At 35.6% G+C, this 21032-nt stretch overlaps 1 protein-coding gene across 3 annotated transcripts in view; it reads right to left on the minus strand.

Moving 5' to 3' along the window:
* ADAMTS3 (ADAM metallopeptidase with thrombospondin type 1 motif 3) overlaps positions 1-21032 on the minus strand; it is a 260356-nt gene that overhangs the window by 188981 nt on the left and 50343 nt on the right. The window contains exon 1 of one of the 3 annotated variants that reach the window (XM_060654898.3): positions 19283-19384. The exons of the other annotated variants lie outside the window; for them this stretch is intronic. The gene's annotated coding sequence lies outside the window, so the exon portion shown is untranslated. Of the gene's footprint in view, positions 1-19282; positions 19385-21032 lie in introns of those variants that run through there. 3 annotated transcript variants of the gene reach the window in all.

Below are 21032 nucleotides of genomic sequence, written 5' to 3' on the forward strand. Positions count from 1 at the left end.
GTTGGATCACTGTGACAGAGTGACAGAGATGTGGGGGAAAAGCCTTCCAGGCAGGTAGTCAGTGCAAAGGTGGCTGGTGATATGACCCTGGGGAGGACAAAGACGGAGAGGTTAGAGGAGTGGCCTGTGACAGTCATCGCTGCCCTCGGGCCATGGTAGTTTGGATTATATTCTGAATGACAGGGAAGATCACTGGATAGTTGTAAGGCAGCGGAGTGACAATCTGATCTACATTCTGAGAGGACTGGTCTGACTGTTGGGGGGGACATAAGGATAGATACAGGAAGTCCTGTTAGAGCAGAGGAAATTTGAGTGGCTTGGACAGGAGGAAGTGGAGATTCTGCATATGCTCTGAAGGCAAAGCCAATGGAATTTGCTGATGGACAGGATGTGGAGGTGAGAAAGAATGAGAGCCTTGAAGGATGAGTCTAATATTTTTGTCTTGGTTGTGGTGCTTCTTCTAGTTAGCCTCCCACTTCTCTGAATGCATATTCTATATAGACACAGAAGATGTTTCATTTGAGTGGGTTCCATTAATCTAATGTTATTTGTCCAAGTTCTATCCTTTGCCATTGTCTCTTCTCTGTCTATATACTCCTCCTGACCATCTCCATTTATACCCATTGCTTTAGCTAGATCTGTATGATGATTCCCAAAGTAATAGAGTGAGAAAAGGTGCTACTTTAGGGTCAGATAGACCTAGATTCAATTCCAAGTTCCACCACTTCCAGCTAAATCTTAGGTCAGATATATGACCTCCCTGAATCTGCTATCTTATTTGCCAATTATAGATGGTAATAACTCAAAGGCACACTGAGACAAATAAATATGTTAAAAACCTTATTGTATCTCTGGCACACTGAAACCCTCAAACACTCCTTCACAGTTACATTTTATTTTGTTTTAATCTCTATCTCCAGCTCAAAATCCCCTCAAAAGAGCATGCTCCTCTCCTCTACTTTCTATACAGTCACCAAAACCTGAAGTCTGAGTCATCCTAGGTTCCTTGGGCCTCTTCTTACATAGTCTTAGCTCAGATTACACCACTTCTCACTGAATCTACTGCAGTACTTTCCAACTTCTCCCCAGTGCAATGCCGAGGATTATCCTAAAATACAAAATCCTGTCACTTCTTATAGAAAAGTTATGAATACCTTCCTATCATTTAAATAAGATTTGGGGTGCCTGGATGACTCAGTCGGTTAAGCATCTGACTTTGGCTCAAGTCATGATCTCAGTTTGTGGGTTCAAGCCCCAGGTCAGGCTCTGTGCTGACAGCTCAGAGCCTGCATCCTCCTTCAGATTCTGTGTCTCCTTCTCTCTCTTCTCCTCCCCTGCTTGCTCTCTGTCTGTCTCTCTCTCAAAAATAAATAAACATTAAAACATTTAAATAAGATTTAAATATAATAATATGTTCTCAAGATACATTCGTGTCAGTCCCACTGTAGATCTCCAACTTACTCCCCTGTATTATCCCACCTTCACTCTATATTCTTATAATTTAAAAGAGTCAGACAACCCTAAAATTTTTATGGAAGCACAAAAGAACTTGAATGCCAAAGCAATCTTGAAAAAGAAAAGCAAAGCTTCAGGCATCACAATTCTGGACTTCAAGTTATATTGCAAAGCTGTAGTGATCAAAACAATATGGTACTGGCACAGAAGCAGACACACAGATCTATGGAACAGAATAGAAAACCCAGAAATAAACCCACGACTATTTGGTCAACTAGTCTTCAACAAAGCAAGAAAGAATATCCAGTGGAAAAAAGGCAGTCTCTTCAATGAATGGTGTTGAGAAAACCGGACAGCAACATGCAAAAGAATGAAACTAGAGCACTTTCTTACACCATACACAAAAATAAATTCAAAATGGATGCAAGACCTAAATGTAATCAAGGAAACCATTAAAATCCTAGAGAAGAACATAGGCAGTAACCTCTTTGACATCAGCCATAGCAACTTCTTACTAAATATGTCTCCTGAGGCAAGGTAAAGAAAAGCAAAAATAAACTATCAGGACTTCAACAAGGTAAAAACCTTCTGCATAGTAAAGGAAACAATCAACAAAAATAAAGGCAACCTTCCGAATGGGAGAAGATATTTGCAAATGATATCTGATAAAGGGTTAGTATCCAAAATCTATAAAGAACTTATCAAACGCAAAACCCAAAAACCAAATAATCCAGTTAAAATGGGCAGAAATTTGTAACAACGTGCATAAACTGGAGTGTATTATGCTAAGCGAAATAACTAAGTCAGAAAAAGACAAATACATTATAATTTCACTCATGTGGAATTTAAGATACAAAACAGATGAACATAAGGGAAGGGAAGCAAAAATCATATGAAAACATAGAAGGAGACAAACCATAAAGACTCTTAAATAGAGAGAACAAACTGAGGGTTGCTGGCAGGGTGTTGGGTGGGGGGGATGGGCTAAATGGGTAAGGGGCATCAAGGAGGACATTTGCTGGAATGGGCACTGGGTGTTATATGTAAGCCATAAATCACTAAATTCTATTCTTGAAATCATTATTACACTACAAGTTAACTAACTTGAATTTAAATTAAAAAACATAATTTTAAAAAATGGGCAGAAGACATGAATAGACATTTTTCCAAAGAAGACATCCAGAAGGCTAAAGAACACATGAAAAGATGTTCAACATCACTCATCATCAAGGAAATGCAAATCAAAGCTACAATGAGATATCACCTCACACCTGTCAGAATGGCTAAAATTAACAACACAGGAAACAAACAACAGGTGTTGGTGAGGATGTAGAGAAAGAGGAACCCAAACTGGTGCAGCCACTCTGGAGAACAGTATAGAGGTTCCTCAGAAAGTTAAAAATAGAACTACCCTATAATCCAGCAATTGTGCTATTAGGTATTTACCCAAAGGATACAAAAATACTGATTCAAAGGGATACATGCACCTCAACGTTTATAGCAGCATTATCAATAATAGCCAAATTATGGAAAGAGCCCAAATGTCCATCAACTGATGAATGGATAAAGATGTGGTATATATATACAATGGAATATTACTCAACTATAAAAATGAATGAAATCTTTTCATTTGCAATGACTTGGATGGAGCTAGAGCATATTATGCTAAGTGAAAAAAGTCAGTGAGAGAAAGATAAATACAATATGATTTCATTCATATGCATAATTTAAAAAACAAAACATGAACATATGGAAAAAGAGAGAGAGGCAAACCAGGAAACAGACTCTTCACTACAGAAAACAAACTGAGGGTTACTGGAAGGAGGTGGGTGGGGGTGGAGGTTGTTAAACGGGTGATGGGCTAAGGAGGGCATTGGGTGCTGTAAAATTATTTCAAAAAATCAAAACATATTAAAAAAGAGTCATACTGTCCTCTTCTATCATGATATGTCCCATGCTATTTCTTCTGCTTAAAATATGTTCTTTCCTCCTAGCTCTCCAAATTCTATACCTATTAGCACTTTAAATTCAAGGCTTACCTCCTCTGAAGCATCTCCATGGACTATGTCCCAGATGCAGTTGGAACCCTTTAGATGATGCCATAGTAGGAAGTGAGTATCACTTTATTACTGCCCTCACCACATCTCATTGGAATGGTTTGCTTGGTTGTAGAATACCCTGACTAGACTACCATCCTTGAAGACAGAACAGCTTAGGATTCAACTTTGTATCCTCAGTGCCTACCATGCCACAGTAACCCTGAAGTCCAGTCACATACTAATGTTCAAGGAGATTAAGATATACCCCAAAATCACATGGCCTGTATTGGCAGAGTGAATCAGACTATGAACCTTGGCCCATTTGTCTCCAACAGTCATACCTTCTCAAGATTAGAATCATGTAAGATATATTATTTTTAGTAAACCCTCAGAGATTTCAGAAAATGAAAAAAAAAAAATCTCTGTACAGCTCAAGAAAGTCTTCATTGCATCTATAAGTAGTCAAATGATAAAGGACCCCCACATTTACAAACTATAACAACAAAAACAAAATGCACATAATACGCAAAGTAAGAATCTGGTTGGCAAAGTTTCACAATTATCATGGTTATGATGCTCATGGAATTTCTAATTTTTTTCACAGTAATCATTACAGGACGCTTGAAGAACAATAAATCAGGACAATAGCCAAAATTCCTTTTCAAATAAAAATACTTAGAAAAAAAATAATGACAAATGTTATGTAATTATTTCACAGTTCAAATTTTTTTTAAAGTACTTCATAATTTTATTATGTTACCCATATGGCAATTATATAAATGAGAAACTAGGCGTACCACTTATTTTAAGGATCCTCCATACCTAGCCATATTTTAATGATAGATCTGGAATAAAAATACTGATTAATAAAAGCATTATCCAAATACAAAAAAAGTTACATAATACTTTCCTTTAAGGTTTCAATAATGTCTTAGGAAAATCATATTGCTTCTTTCAGACACCCCTGCTTTAAACAGATCATCACAAAGTTAAATAAATAATGTTAAATTTTACACGTATTAAGAACAAAAAAGTAAACAAACTTGAAACTTAATTTTAAATCTTTCTGACTTGGTTTACTGCTGATTTTGCCAATCCATTTTACATGATCCCTCCCTTCAACTGCCAGTCATCCTTTTCTGTTAAACTACACCTCATTTATTTTCCATATTTAGGGGGTGAAAGCAGTCTCCTGGGTTTCAGTAAGAAGATAGCACAGTGTCTTTCTGACTAAGAATCATCATTAGATAATTGTTCAGAATTTTCCATATATAATTTCCTACAGTACATACATACAATTATAAATCATATCACAGTCCTATAATTCAAACCCTACTCATCGATCATTATCTACTTAACAAGTTAGCACTCTTGCCCCCCCTAGTGGATGAATGAACACAGAATTGTGTTTGTTTTACTCAGGTAAAAATCAAGCTTGAAGTGTATGCATGCATATTTAGAAATATGCTTATAAGACAGATATACTAACAACTGACCAGTCAACAGCGTAGTCCATGAATATTTACATGAAGATTGCCATACTATCGTCAAAAGAGATGGTTTGAATTCCAATTCCAACCCACAGGGGCAATGTAGTCTCACACTAGTTTTTTCACATGAGGCTTCCAAAATGAGGCTGATAATAGTGACCTCATAAGTTCGTCATGAGAATGAAGAAACAACGTATGTGAAGTGTCCTGTGCAGTAACTGGCACACAGCCGACCATTAATAAAATCAGCTTCCTTTCCTTCTTCTTGCTGCTTCACCCCTCACATCTCAATGGCTGCCATACACAGGTTTCTCAGGTTGCCCCTTCCAAGTATCCTCCCTATATGCCATACTCTTTGAGATACTCTTTCTTGGAGAAGAGTTAAATTTGCATACAAGATGCAAAGAGCATGTTGGGAGAAGCTCACACCCAGTATCATTTTAGTCTAGGCAAGTACTGGTTCTCTTGCTGGTTTCATTCTGATCATTCAGATTCGAGCCTTTTCAGCATATCCTCTGACTTACCTTGCCTGGTCACAGGTAAAATCGCTTAGCTACGCTGACTTGGTTTCTCCATCTCTTAAATAATCTAATTGCCACCTTTTCTCATGGGTACAATCAGAACTACCAGGACTATTCTTTAGAAATTCCTTTACATTTCAAAGTGAATAATAATAATAATAATAATAATAATAATAATAATAATAATAATATAACAATATATCCATTCTCTTGTATATCCATGACTTAAAGCAGTGGTTCTCAAAGTTTGGTCCATGAATCCCCGAAGATCCTGAGGCCCATTCTCTCAAAGGAATTCTGCAAGGTCAAAGCTATTCTCATCGCAATATGCAGATATTTTTGCCTTTTTTCACGTGTTGATATTTGCACTGATGGTACAAAAGCAACGGTGAGTGAAACTTCTGGCACCATGGCATGAATCTAGTTGATGGCATCTAACTGTACTAGCAGTCATTGTATTCTTTACCACCACACGCTTACAATAATAATAATAATTTTTTAAAAGCCACTTGAACGTTAACAGTGTCCCAATAAAACAATAACAGTTCATTGTATTAAATATTTAGCCTTAAGTACAACATGTTTAATATTCTGTGACATGAATGGGAAGCGCACAGCCATATCACACTTCAACTGCATACCAGAATATAAGAAATATCTCAAGGGAGATCACTGAGCCAGCCACTTTTTTCATGGAACACAATTTTTACTTAAAATAACGACTCACATAAATTATGGTTATTCAAACTTGGGTATTTGGCAAAACATCTTGAAAATGAATAAAAGTGAGCCTGCCTCTTCAAGGAAAACCGACAGGAGTCATTGCCAATGATAAAATTGAAGCTTTTAAGTGAAAATGAGAATGTTAGAGTACTTTTTTATCTTCCACTATGAGTTTGACAGCCTCCCAACACTAAAAGGCTTTCTCTGAATTGGTTTGTGAATATATTAACAAATACTAATATCTCATGACTAAGTGAACCAACATGTTTCAGATGAAACTACAAAATCAAACATAGCTAAATGACCCACTGAAAGTGAGACAAGGATTGTAATATAAGAGAGGACAAAAATATTTGATATGGTTTCAGATTCCACACTGCAACTAACCTGTAAAATGCTACCATTTGTTGAGTTTTGGTTAGGATAAAAGAATATCCTCAATTATCTGAAAAGGCTATTAAAATATGTCCTTCTTTTCTAATTGTATATGTTTGTAAGATCAAATTTTCTTCATTTAAGTCAGCCAAGACAACGTATGAAAATGCAAAGGCAGGGGTGCCTGGGTGGCTCAGTCAGTTGAGTGACTGACTCTTGATTTAGGCTCAGATCATGATCCCAGGGTCATGGGATCGAGCCACGTGTAGAGCTCTGCTCTGACAGCACGAAGCCTGCTTGGGATTCTCTCTCTGTCCCCCCTCTACCCCTCTCCCCAACTCACACTCTGTCTAAAAAAAAAAAAAAAAAAAAAAGCATATATAAAAACCTAGCAGTCTTACTAAGACAGACCTTAAAGAGGTTTGCACAAGTGAAAACCAATGTCATTCTTCTCTCCAATTCTTTTGTTTTTTTTAAATAAGGCTACTTTTTGTAAAAAAAAAAAAAAAAAAAAAAAAAATTTCTGTTATCATATAATAGCTTTATTTTTGTTACTGTAAATGAATTAATCAGTCTTTTAACAGTGTTTCAGCTTTAGTTTCTAATATGGTAAATGTAGATAGGCGTAATGTACATAAACAAAATCTCTGAGGTTTTCAATACTTACTCAGAGTATAAGAGTTTCAAGGTCAAAATGTATGAGAACCAGTGCTTAGAGAAACCAAGATTCCCCACTCACCCACCCAAGGCTAGCAGTACAGATCACTTTTCCCTCAGTTTGAAGCTAGAATGCCAGAAACTAGGCAACATAAAGCAGATACTTAAAATTCCTAAAATAAATACAAGGAAGATCCAGAAATGAGACCTGAGTTTCTGAAAGTGATATTATTTCATCACATCTGGAAACCTAGGTCCAGGAAAAAAATGAGATGAGGCTTGACAATATAAATGACAAATAGAAGGAGTAATAATGTTCTTATAAATATTCTGATATTCATACATTCTCAATTCCATTACATCTCTTGTTTTTTGCCAAGACCAAACTTTTATGCCCCATAGGAGAAAAGACGCTTATAAAAAAACAAACTACATACTGATCATTTTTCTTCTGAAAATAAAATGTTATCCTCTGTTCTGGCAGAATACATGCCAAAAACAGAAAGCTCCCTGGTGAAATATCTTTGAACAGCATGCAAAGCAAATCATTGTAGGTTTATACAGTATATTAAGGACACATAAACAGTGCTCTTGAACATAAAAGTAACTCATAAGTTTTTTCTTCCATGAAAAGCAGTTTGTTTTCTTACTGATTCTACCAAAATAGGCTAATTAACTTACCAGTTCATGTTATAAATTCCTTTAAAGTTAAGACTCTAACAATGGCATCTTGTCCTTTCCCCTATATGCACTGGCAAAATATTAAAATTGGATTCCATTCAAGGGGAGTATTGCTTTTTTCATTTTGCAGTTCCAGTGAATCCCCAACATATAAGAGAAAAATCAAAGTTGTGCTACCAAGTACCCTCATAACTACTGGATGTGCCACACGTATAATAGCCAACATGAAGGGTAAAAGTAATTCTTTATTTATAAATAGTTGACACTGACAGCTGTAGAATGACATAAATGCTTTAGGAAACTGGCTAATGATTTGTTTCACATTAAAACATCAGTCAATCTGAGGTACCTCAAACTTAGTTGTAATATTTGATGATCATGAATATAAGTGAGGGAAAATTTCATCTAAAATTTAGCATACAGTACAGCAAAACAAAATCTGTAATTTACAACAAAGGTAACTTGGTCCTCCATTTCCAAACTTCTAAAAAGAATGAAATGTCACTATTAACAAATATAATGATAAATAACTTATGTAGAGCCTTGCTATTCAACATGGTATTCCATGCTATTCCAAGCAATAGATCCTAGAGATCTTGTTAAAAAAGCAGATTATAGGCTTCCACATCCAGAAAGGTAGGGTAGACATACTTCTACTCCACCTAGGGATTCTTTCTACAAAATATAACTGAATACCCTGGACATTATATACACAACAAACAATAAGACTCTAAAGATGGACAGAAGAGAAACTGGCTAGAGACCTCAGGACCCATAGTGAGATGCAGGGCTTTCTTGTTGCCTCATATATTCCAGAGTTGGAATGGAAAAACTAGCATGTTAGAAAAAACAGACACAGACAAAAAAACAAAAGCCCCAACAAAAGACTGCTCCTTCAGCCAAAGGACCAGGAGAAAGTAAGCCTCAGAAGATAGAAAACCTTATATAATACAACACCACAGAAAAACAAACATGGCCCCACCCACCCCCACACTAACACAAGCCAACTAAGGAGCCTAGACTTCCATTCTTTCAATGCTATAGTCACCCCAACACTCCACCTAATATGTAAAAGAAAGCCAAGTGGGGAGCTAGAACTTTCATCTCCACTAGTCAGTAACCAGCCCTTCCCCCTGTATTATCAGTAGAGATCACATGGGAAGCCAAAACTCCCACCTCCTCCCCAAAAGAATGAAACATCCCTCCCTCTCCCCATATGATCAAACTATATGCTGACTTCTGGTCTATTAAATCACTTCAATATATGCAAGTTGAAGGCAAAAAAAAAAAAAAAGGCAAAGATATATCATGTAAGCATCAACCAAAGGAAATCAAGAGTGGCTATATTAACATATGATAAAGTATACTTCAGAACAAAGAAAATTACCAGACACAGAAAGAAGTATTATGTACTGATAAAATCATTAATCCATCAAGAAAATGTACTAATCTTCAATGTATACAGCAAATAACAGAGCTGTGAAATGTGTTACACAAACTGATATAATTGATATAACTGAAAGGAGAAATAAACAAATCCATAATTACAGCTGCTATCTTCAATACACCTTTTGCAAGAACTGACAGAACTAGAATAAAATCAACAAAGACATGGAAGAAATCACCAACACCATCAACCAACATGATCTAATTTACACAACACTCCACTCAAGAACAGTTAAATACATACACTTCCAAAAGTCCACATAAAATATACTAAGATAAGTCACATCCTGGTCCAAAAAAAACTCAATAACATTAAAATAACTGATATCAGACTGTGTGTGTGACATTGTAGTCAAATTAATAAATAATAGGAATATCCCCCAAACACTTGGAAAACACACAATGCTATAAATAATCCATGGGTCAAAGAGAAAATCTCAAGGGAAATAAAAAAAAAAAAATACATTGAACTGAATGAATACATAACATTTCAAAATTTTTGGGACTCAGCTAAAGCAGGTCAGAGAGAGAAATCTATGGCATGAAATGAACACTTGAACAAAGAGGAACAGTCTCAAATCAATAATCTAAGCTCCTACCTAAAGAACCTAGAAAAAGAAGAATAAAATAAACCCAAAGCATATAGAAGGAAAGAAATAATCAAGAATAGAAAATCAATGAAATGAAAAGAGAAAAACAACAGGAAAAAATGAAATAGAGCTGGTTATTTGAAAACATTAATGAAATTGACAAGTCTCTAGAAAGACTGATAATGAAAGAGAAGATACAAATTACTAGCATCAGGAATGAAACGGGAAGACTGACTGATTCAAGACCATACAGGCATCAAAATGATAATAAGGGAATACAATGAACTGCATAAACATACATTTGAAAACTTAGACAAAATAAATTAATTTCTCAAAATACATAAACTACCACAAGTCATCCAATGCAAAACACATCATTTAAATATTCCTATAACTATTAAGGCATAACTCATAAATTCATAACTTTAAAAATCTCCCCCCGCCCCCCCCACACACAAAAGGAATCTATAAGCCCAGAAAGTTCTACTGAAGAATTCCTCAAAATGGTTAAATTAACATTTAATTTCATACAATCACTTCCAAAAAACAGAAGAGGAAGAGGAAAAAAAACACCAATTCATTTTATGAGGCTAATTACCCTGATACCAAATCCAGACAAAGACAGGCAAAACAAAACAAAATAAAAAAATAAAACTTCCACATCTGTATCTTTATGAATATTGATACGAACATTCTTAACAAAATATTAGCACACAGGATTCAACACTATGACAAGGTAAGGAATTCCACAACATGACTTAACAAGGTTTATTACAGATATACAAGATGATTCAATATTTTTTTATGTTTATGTTTATTTTTGATAGAGAGAGAGAGAGAGACAGAGCATGAGTGGGGGAGGGGTACAGAGCGAGGGAGATACAGAATCTGAAGCAGGCTCTGCTCTCCAAGCTGTCAGCACATAGCCCGATGCAGGGCTCGAACTCATGAACTGTAAGATCATGACCTGAGCTGAAGTCAGACGCTTAATCAACTGAGCAACCCAGGCGCCCCAAGATGGTTCAATATTTAAAAAATCGATCAATACAATCCACCAAATTAACAGGATAAAAAAGAAATATCTGCATATCAATTGATGCAGAAAATCATTAGACAAAATTTAACACCTATTTAGGATAAAAATGCTCAGAAAAATTGGAATAGAAGGGGACTTCCTCAACTTGATAAAGAGTGTCTTCAGGGACGCCTGGGTGGCTCAGTCAGTTAAGCATCTGACTTCAGCTCGGGTAGTGGTTTCGTGCTGTCTGTGACTTCGAGCCCTATGTTGGGCTCTGGGCTGACAGTTCGGACAGAGCCTGGAGCCTGCTTCAGATTCTGTGTCTCCCTCTCTCTCTGCCCCTCCCCTGCACTCTCTCTCTCTCTCTCAAAAAACAAACAAACATTAAAAAATATTTTTAAAAAAGAGTATCTTCAAAAAACTTATAAATAACATTATACTTAAGGTAAAATATACTTGATGGTAAAATGGTAACATTATACTTAATGGTAATGGCTTTTCCTTTAAAACTGAAGACAAGGCAAATATGTCTGTTCTCAGCATTCTTATTTAATACAGAACAAGAGAAGGACATAAAAGACATGCAAATTATAAAGGAAGAAATAAAACTATCCCTAATCCCAGATGAGATGGTTGTATATGTAGAAAATTCCAAGAAATTTATCAAAAAATCTCATAGAAGTAGTAAGGTTAGCAAGGTAGCATCATAAAAGATACACTAAACCTCAATTATATATTTTATGTAAGCAATGAACGTATAGACACTAGAATTAAAACAAACAAACACAATACCATTTACAACCAAATTAGGAGAAAACAAGACAAAATACTAGTAGGTGTAAATCTAAGAAAACATGTATAGGACACATATGTTGCAAACATCACAGTACTGATGAAAGAAATAAAAAAAAAGATTGGGGCACCTGGGTGGCTCAGTGGGTTGAGCGTCTGACTCTTGATTTCGGCTCAGGTCATGATCCCAGGGTCGTGGGATGGAGCCCGTGTCAGGCTCCACGCTGAGTGTGGAGTCTGCCTAAGATTCTCTCTCTTTCTCCCCCCTCTGCCCCTCTCCCTTGCTCCCATTCTTGTTATTGTTCTCTAAATAAACAAATAAGAAAATAAGTAAACAGCAAAAAAGACCTGAATAAATGGAAAGACATACGTGATCATAGATTAAAGATTCAACATAGTAAAGACAGCAACTCTCTCCAAATTTTTATATAAGTTCAATACAATTCCTATCAAAATCCAAGCAACATTTTTTATAGAGATAGACAGGATTACTTTAAATTTATACAGAACAGCAAAGGAACTGAGATAGCTGAAACAATTTTGAAAAAGAACAGTAAAGTGGGAGTAACCTGTCTAAATACATTAGCATACAGACTAAAACTACAAAAATTTTTAGGAAACAAAGTATGTTGAGTTTGTCAAGGATTGTTTAAATAAGACACAAAAAGCATGAATATAAAAGAAAAAAATCAATAAATTAGACTGCAAAATGAAAAACTTTCGCTCTTTAAAAAACTAAGTAGGGATGCCTGGGTGGCTCAGTCAGTTAAGGATCCAATTCTTGATTTCAGCTCAGATTATTATCTCACAGTTTGTGAGTTCAAGCCCCGCGTCTGCTTGGGATTCTCTCTCTCCCTCTCTCTCAGCCCCTCCTCTGCTCATACTCATGCTCACTCTCTCTCTCTCTCTCTCTCAAAATAAATAAAAACATTTAAAAATGTTTTAAATATATTAAAAAACTAGAATACAATACAATAAAAAACTCAGTTAATGAAAAAGGCTAGCCACAGACAGAAGAAAATACAATATCTAGAATGTAAGAAGAAATCTTAAACTCAAGAAGACAATTTGTTTTTTTTTTTTAATTGGCAAAAGATGTGCAGTCAAATCATAGAAGATATATAAATAACAAGCACACACATGGATAAAATCCTCAACATCATTACAGTCATTAAAGCAATGAAAATAATGAAAATAATCAAAACCTTAATGAGACATCCCTATATACTCACAAGAACAGCTAAAATTAAAAAGATTGGCATTAGCTAATGTTGGCAAGTATGTAGAGGAACTGGAACTCTCTTACCTTGTTATGAACAATGAAAATTGGTGAGGCCAGTTCATAAAATAGTTTGGCAGTTTGTTGTAAAGTTAAATATGTACTTATCATATGATCCAGCAGTTCTATTCCTAAATATTTACTTAAATGAAATGAAAACCTGTCCAAAGACTTCTACCTTAATGTTCATAGCAGCTTTATTTGTAATAGCTAAAAAATTAAAAGAATCCAAATGTCTTTCAACTGGTAAATGGATAAACAAATTTTGATGTATCTATACAGTAGAATAGTATTCTGCAGTAAAAATACACAAATTACGGATTCAGCAAGGACATGGCTGAATCTCAAAAGCACTATAACTGAAAGTATCCAAACTTCCAGACACACAAAATACCTACTGTATGATTTCTTTTGATAAAATTCTAGAAGAGGCAAAATTAAGGTGAAAGAAGTAAGATCAGCGGCTGGTGGAGGTAGAGGAAGGGTACTGACTGTTAAGGAACATGAGGACATTTTTTTCTAGATCATGATTGCAGTGAGGGCTACGCGACTGTGTAACACTGTCAGGATTTATCAGACGGCTCACCTAAAATTGGAGAAGTTCACTGTATCTATGTAATACCTCAACAAATATGATTTTTAAAATTCTAAACTTAAACTAGTCTTGGTTAGAGCAGTATCAGTAATTAGCCTTATAATAAATGTGTTAGTTTCACTTCTTGTTTGTGGTAAGCCTCTCCCTCTTGTTTGTCTTCTTCCCAGAAGACTAACAACAGTCCCTCTACCATGAATTCTAAGAAGCATACTCTTCGTGTGTCTCCAAGTTAGACATACAACACACTTGTCTACCGTGGTGTCAGGTGGAAAACAAATCTGTTGCTGACAGTGGTTACGCTGCCCCAAGTACCCATCCTCACGGAAAGAAAATATAATGATTTGGGTAAAAGCGGAGTGGGAAGGAATACCCAATTTTCGTTAAGACAGCATTTATTATTTGCCACATTCCTATTCTAAAATAACGTTGGCTCCTTCTCCCCTTTCCCACCCAATCTAACCCAATCCTATTCTCTTCCCCTAAACACACTGGAATTACTGTATCGTGTAAAAAAGAAAACTGAAAGACTAATAAATCTTTAGAAACCTAACACTAAATTATAACGCATGTTACATGTAAGGGTAGTAACCTTGTTCCTCTTATGTGTGAAATTCTTCACACATGTCCTGAAATGTCCTGAAAGCTACGGGCTTCTTTTTTAAAAAACATATACATTTTTTTTCACTATCACTCGTTAAACAAACAACTACTTTTACCTTTTCAAAACTCAAGAGCCAGACCCTCCATGTCTTACCAGAACATTCCCTGAGTAGAACAGACTTAGTGCTGAAGAACAAAAGGCCAGAAGACAGATGAGTGTGTCTGAATCTCATTAAGGCACAGATGGAGTTACATTTGACTCCTTGCATCTGCTCTAAATTCCTGCACCAGACCAGAGATGAGGCCAGGAAAATTCAGTTCCCTTCAATTTCTGTACTCACCTCAGCAGAAACGAGGTGGATCTCCCAGGATAGTCATACCAAATCTGAAAGGCGCACAAGTTTTGTCAGGAAAAACGAGGAATTGCTGCTGCTGCTACTGAAGACAGGCAGCATGGCAGGAAGTGTGTAAAAAGAGGTGGTAAGGGTTCTCGCTGTCGTTCTGATTACAACCCGATTACAGGTGGGCACCTGAAGAGGCTCAGGTAACGAGGCAGTCAAATGGTGGCTAGAGACCACTTTTGGGGATCGGTTCTAAAAGTAGAAGGCCCCCCTAATTCTCTTCATCTTGAAAAATGCTGGATTATAAAAGCCACTCCCCTTCAATCCCTTCTCCTTCTTGTATCTATTTCTCACATTACACAAATTTTGAAAACTGAGTATCTACATGGGACTGGAATGCTCAAAACTTCCTGAAAATACTGTGTGAAACATTAAGTTAGACGAAATGGGTTAAAAAGAGAAATGTAGCATGTTATACTTCTGATTATTTCTACAGCCACCAGGTTTTCATTAAGCCTTGGGCATGTGGGTTTGTGATTATTTTCATGACAACAAACACTAAAACAGGGGAACAAGATCTGTAGTTTAAAGAAATGTAATCTTCCAAAATGTCTCCACATCATCTAATGCGCTGCTCTTGCAGATTTTGTTTCCACCTCTGTTATCCCATTTCTTGAACCTCTACAGATGTGTTGATGACAATGACTCATTCACAAAAGGCTTACGCTAAAAATTTTTTAAAGTTTATACTACTGTTCAATTATCAAGTAGTTATTTCAGATCTGACAGAAATGTTAAAAATTTGAGCAGATCATGGAAAATAGATAATAAATCAATTTTATGTGTATTCTAATACCGAATGTTAGTAACTTTTTGCCTGTTATCACCTTTAAGCATTAATTATCTGTGTTCTGGTTTCACGGGTCATTGATTTTGTTAAAGATCACTGAGAAAATATGTTCATAATAAAATCATTCAAGGAATATCTTTCTGCCAGTTCTCTTCCCAATTTTCCCTTTTTAAAGTTACCCTGATTTTCAACCCCTAATTGCTTTTCTTTTCTCTCCGGAGATATATTTGCTGACTCTAACCAAATTTGCACTTTCTACATTTCTAACAGAAGTAACAACTGTGTATCTGCCTTCATAAAAGCACTGTGCATGCAGAAGATTCACACATGTTCTCTAGTTTAAGCCAGACCGGAAAAAAAAAAAAAAAACCCTATAGTAGATATTATTCCTACTTTATACATGAAGAAATGATGACCCACAGAAATCCATTAAATTTTCCCAAAGTAATAAAGTTTCTAGACGGCAGAGCCAGGCTTTACCCACTTCTAATTTACTTTCAAAACTTAATACCTATTATCTTCATCACCATGGTAGGTATTGAGAACACCCTAAATTACCATATTTTGATATTCATATACTGTACTTATCTCTCTGCTTAGTGGAGTAGAGAGAGACCTATCTGGCTGCCATTTGCAAATAAAAGGTTTTGAATTCACATGTTCTATGTCTATTTCATAAAGACAACTGACAATCTAGCCCTCCATCAAGTCTCTGCACCAAGGGTCTCTTCCAGTACTAATAAACACAAGACTTCGGACATGTATTATTATTATTACTTTTTTTTTTTTTACAGTGCATCAAGAGGACCAAAAGTAGTAAAACCAACTTTTCAAATAGGCAGATATATGATACTAAAAAGTTGAATCAAAAGTAAGAGAAAAAAAAATGCTTCTTCCCTGAAACAGACTGAATTAACAGATGGAAGAAAGAGTTTAAGAACAGAATCAAGCTCATAATTTGAGGGAGAATCTAAGCATCTGACGGTCAATGTGCTACTTAGAACAGCTGGTGTGCCAGCTTGGATAGAATGCTTCACCCCCACTCTCTGGTGCTTTTCACTTCTCATATGCTCTATCACATCCTTATTCCCCTTCAATGTCATTAGTTTAAAAAGGCGGGAGGGGAAAATAGAGCCTTGTAAATAATAAGTGCTCAATAACCTATCTATTGTTGACTAGATTTAATGAAAATTGTGCTCATCCTTATCTAGATTTAAGAGCTTATTTTAGGGAAGATCATAGCCACCACTTTTATTTTATAGATGAGAATTTTTTTTTAAAAAAAGATACTTTTTTTTTTTTTTTGAGAGGTTGATATTTTCCCAAAGTCACAAGAGAAGAAGCAGAGTGCCTACCATATGCCAGATAGAGGTTGGTCTAGAGCCTGTATGTTCTTTATCAAAGGTATGTCAACTCTTAGATTTTTTTTCACAAAAAAGGATTCATTGTAAATATGTACGTTAACAGATTATATTGACTCAATGTCCAGGAAAATAAACACAAGACCATAAAGGAAGGAAAAACTTGTGAATGTGGAGTTTTCTTCACCCTTGAGAAGGAAAAAGGATACCAGTACTAAAATTGGTCCCTAAACTGGCAGCAAGTAATCTCACTCCATCACAAGAATCAATGGCCTTCTTAAGAAGTGGCTTGGAGCCAAAAGCAACTCACTAGATGAAAGTAGAGAGTCACAAGACCAACGAGCAATGCAAAATTTTAATAGCTACAACTAAGGGATGTAGATGTTCATTTCTGCCAGTCTTCCCCAGGCAACATACATAGATTACCAGTTACGTCATTCTGTAATCATCACCTTTGGTTCCACACTCACTATGAGGGCACAGTCGTATATCAAGCAGTGACTTTCATTAACAATACCTTTCCCTACATATTCAGGGTTTGTTTTTTTTTAATTTTCTCCTTTTACATATACACCAAAGAATACCACTATGGAAGTCAACTTGTATTTAGTAAAGAGATCTATTCTGCTAAAAGAGTTTAATAATCCAAATAAGCATTACCAGCAATAAGAATTCTTCTGAGTTTATAAATTTGATTTGTAAAATCTTTGATATTTCTTTATCAATTTTCTTGGCCACATTCGAAGTGGAGAAAAAATATAAATAACTGTCTAAGTTTCATGCACTTTGTATATGAGTCCATAAGTTTCTAAACTCATTATTAGAGCCAAAAAAGCTACACAATTGGTTTATTATTCCAACTAAAAAGGCTACATTTTTATTATTGATAAGCTTATAGTTTGTATGTTATTATTTATGTGTCCTTTTGTTACAAAAAGGAAAAAAAGGGAAATCGTTTGTCTAAACTGCTTTTTTATATGACATTTATTGCCAAATTGGTTTCCATACAACACCCAGTGCTCATCCCAATGACAAACTGCTTTAAAACCTTGTTTTATAGAAATACAGTCAAGGCTACAATACGTGATTCAAAGACAATTCCAAAACAAATAACTAGAGAAGCATCCAATCATGCCTATTCATTTCAGTTCAATTATTTCTTCATCATCTTCAGAAAAAAGAAAGAAAAAAACCCACCTTTCCCACAATAACATACATCAAGTGTGTTGCCAACCCAGATTTTGAGAACATTGCAAACAATTTGGGGAAGGGACTTTTCCCCCCTGGAATATGTATTTCAGCGTGGTTAAAAAAAAAAAAAAAAAAAAGGTAGAAGCATAAACCAGATCTACTACAGGAAAGATTCTGCATATAGACCAATCAGCACAGTATTTCCTAGTTCAATACAGCACTATTTCTGTTCTACCTCTTCCCATGCAAGCAAAGGTCACCTACAAATAAACTGTGCACCTATTATATGCCAGTCATTATGCTAAGTGCTAAGGATAGAAGATGACTATAATGGGAAAGGTGTTTTTTTTTTTTCATTCCTTCCACTTAAGCTTTTGAAATGAGTTAAAATTTTGTAAAAATAAATTTGTTAGACTTTCCCCAAGATCCAGTTGTATCCCCTACAAATATGGATAAAAAAAGGAGTACACTTAATCTTACAGAGGAAATTTTCAACCTACATGGTTGGCAAGGTGAACTGATAAAATCTGGAATGATTAAGGGGTCACTAAAGCTACTGCTTTTGTACGGTTTTCTAGCCATATCCTTGAATGTAATAAACCAAGCATTCTTACTTCAGGCTTTATCTTGCTGAAAGCAGCATTGTTCACACAAGTGTTCATTTTGGAAATGTTTTACCAGTGTAAAATAACTCCATCTTGTGGATTGTCATGACCATGGCATTCAGAGCTCACCTTCCTTCAAGTTCAGAAAGATGGGACTAGCATCAGCCTGATCCCTGGAACCTTCGCAGTCTGGAGAATGCTCGTTTCCCATTGGATAGTCATCCTCACAAGCACCCCTCTGAAGAGGATATATAAGTTCCTTCTCCTCCCAGTATCAGCACAACTACTACCACGACCAAGCTGAGCTATTCCAGCCCACCAAGACCAACACTGCTTAATGTCAGAGGTCATTGGTTTTCCTGTGGGTGGTACACCAGCCCTAATCACTTTCCATTCCATTGACATTTCTAACAGGGAATATATTAAACATAATGAGAAAGGTATGGGCAAATGGGGGCCCATGGGCCTCCCCCTTACTTGGGCCTCTGTCCTTCTGTACCATCTTCTCTCATTTGGTTTCTAAAAATGGTAATTATGATTCTATATACTTCAAATCAAACGCACCTACAACATACCCTGTTCTAACAGTAAACACCCAGCCACACATTACTGAAAATCTTCCGTTTTGATCCCATATTTCAAAAGCTCAAAACCTCAAAGGACTTTTCCCCACCTTCACTTTTCACAGGAACAATTTCTGATATCCAATATTTCTTCTTGGTGTCATCCCAGTTCTTACCGCTGGTGGTTGTCAGAGCCTTGAAATCAAAGCACATTTTGCTTATCTAAAGAGAAGTTATTAGATGTTAAATGCATGAACCAGATACTTGAAGCTTTCTTCCTGGTAAAAATCCACAAATTTAAAATGGAAGGAAGGCAAAGCTGCTGGAAATGTTCTATCTTAAGGATAAGCGTAGATGTGTTTTATCCTATCACTTCACCCTGTAGACACCCCTACTCTGGTAGTGTCCTCTGGAACGACCAAACAATCCAGAACATGTTTTCTGTCATGATTATAAATGGCTAAGAAATGCCTCAGCATGCAATACAATTAGCACCTTATTTTTTAATTTAATAGGTCACTACTTCTGTTCTACTGAGTGTCCCCTAAACATATTCTTTTGTAGAACTTATAAAACACTTTCCAATCTATCTGTTACATTCTTATGGAAATTACATAACTGAAGATAAATCAGTAAGAACCTCTGACTTACTGTGAATTACTGAATATTAAATATTAAAATATCAGAAGATAACTCACAAAAGTATTAAGCCAGAAGAATATCATAAAATATCGACTATTTTTTAAGGAACGTGTATTTTTACACTCTTGAATATATTATGTCATAGGATTTACGAGTATTCAAGGGTTCTGCAACGAAAGCATCAGTATGTAAAATATAACAAAGTGTCCACCAACAAAAATCTCAACTTTTCTTGTTCTAGGTTAATGATCCTCATCAGAAAAATGTCTGTTTACATTAAAATTGACTAGCTAATCTTAACATTATCCAGAAGTTTGTCTAAATAATTTGAACAACAAAAAAAAATGTAAACACTTATTGCTTGAATTCATGCCACTAAAGATAAGCCATTATTTGTGCTTTGAGGATCTTTTTGAGCTCAGTTAAAAGATTAAAAAAAAAAACAAACAAAAAAAAAAAACCCTACTAGGTTTGCTTTTCCTGCTTGAGACTTTCAAAGGCTGTGGCAATTTGTAAAATACAGATTTCAGCTGTGTGGCCCTTAGCTGTCTAGTCTATTTGTGCATGTGGATACTTCTGCAGATGATTATAACTATGTATGTTCAGGCATAACTAAAAGGAAAGTATGTAACCAATTTTTCCCATACTACATGTAGTAAAACACATCCTTTGTTTTATGGAGCCAGCTGCTATATGCTGAGGCTGGCAAAATTGATAATTTTACTCAAAAGTAAGCACTCTGTTTTTGATTGCTGTGCTCCATCCTGGTTAACTGCTCCCTATAACATTTTATGCAACCCTCAGTGCCTTCGGAAATTGAAATTGGACTTCCTGGCTTCCTTCTTAATTGTATCACTGATAGTGTCAGTTTCACTCCTGGTTAATTTTTTTTTTAAAGGACATCACAACTCAAATCATCTTATGTTGAGAGAAATAGATGTGATAAAAAGGTTTTTACTAGAAAATCCTGGGTGGGGGGGAACACTGTTTTCAGAAGTAAAAATACACGCATGAGAAAAACAACTTCCAAGGAAATATGGCATGAAACTACAGTCTTGGTGTGCCTAATATACTATATTTATCAGAGAATACGGACTTATTCCAAACAAAAACAAGGAAAAAAATAAAACATTCTAACTCACCATGAAATACTCTCATAGATATATATAGATATCTATATATAGATATATAGATATCTATATATAGATGATATCTAGA

Source organism: Panthera onca, chromosome B1 (assembly GCF_046562875.1).
Source record: "Panthera onca isolate mPanOnc1 chromosome B1, mPanOnc1 haplotype 2, whole genome shotgun sequence".
NCBI lineage: Eukaryota > Metazoa > Chordata > Mammalia > Carnivora > Felidae > Panthera > Panthera onca.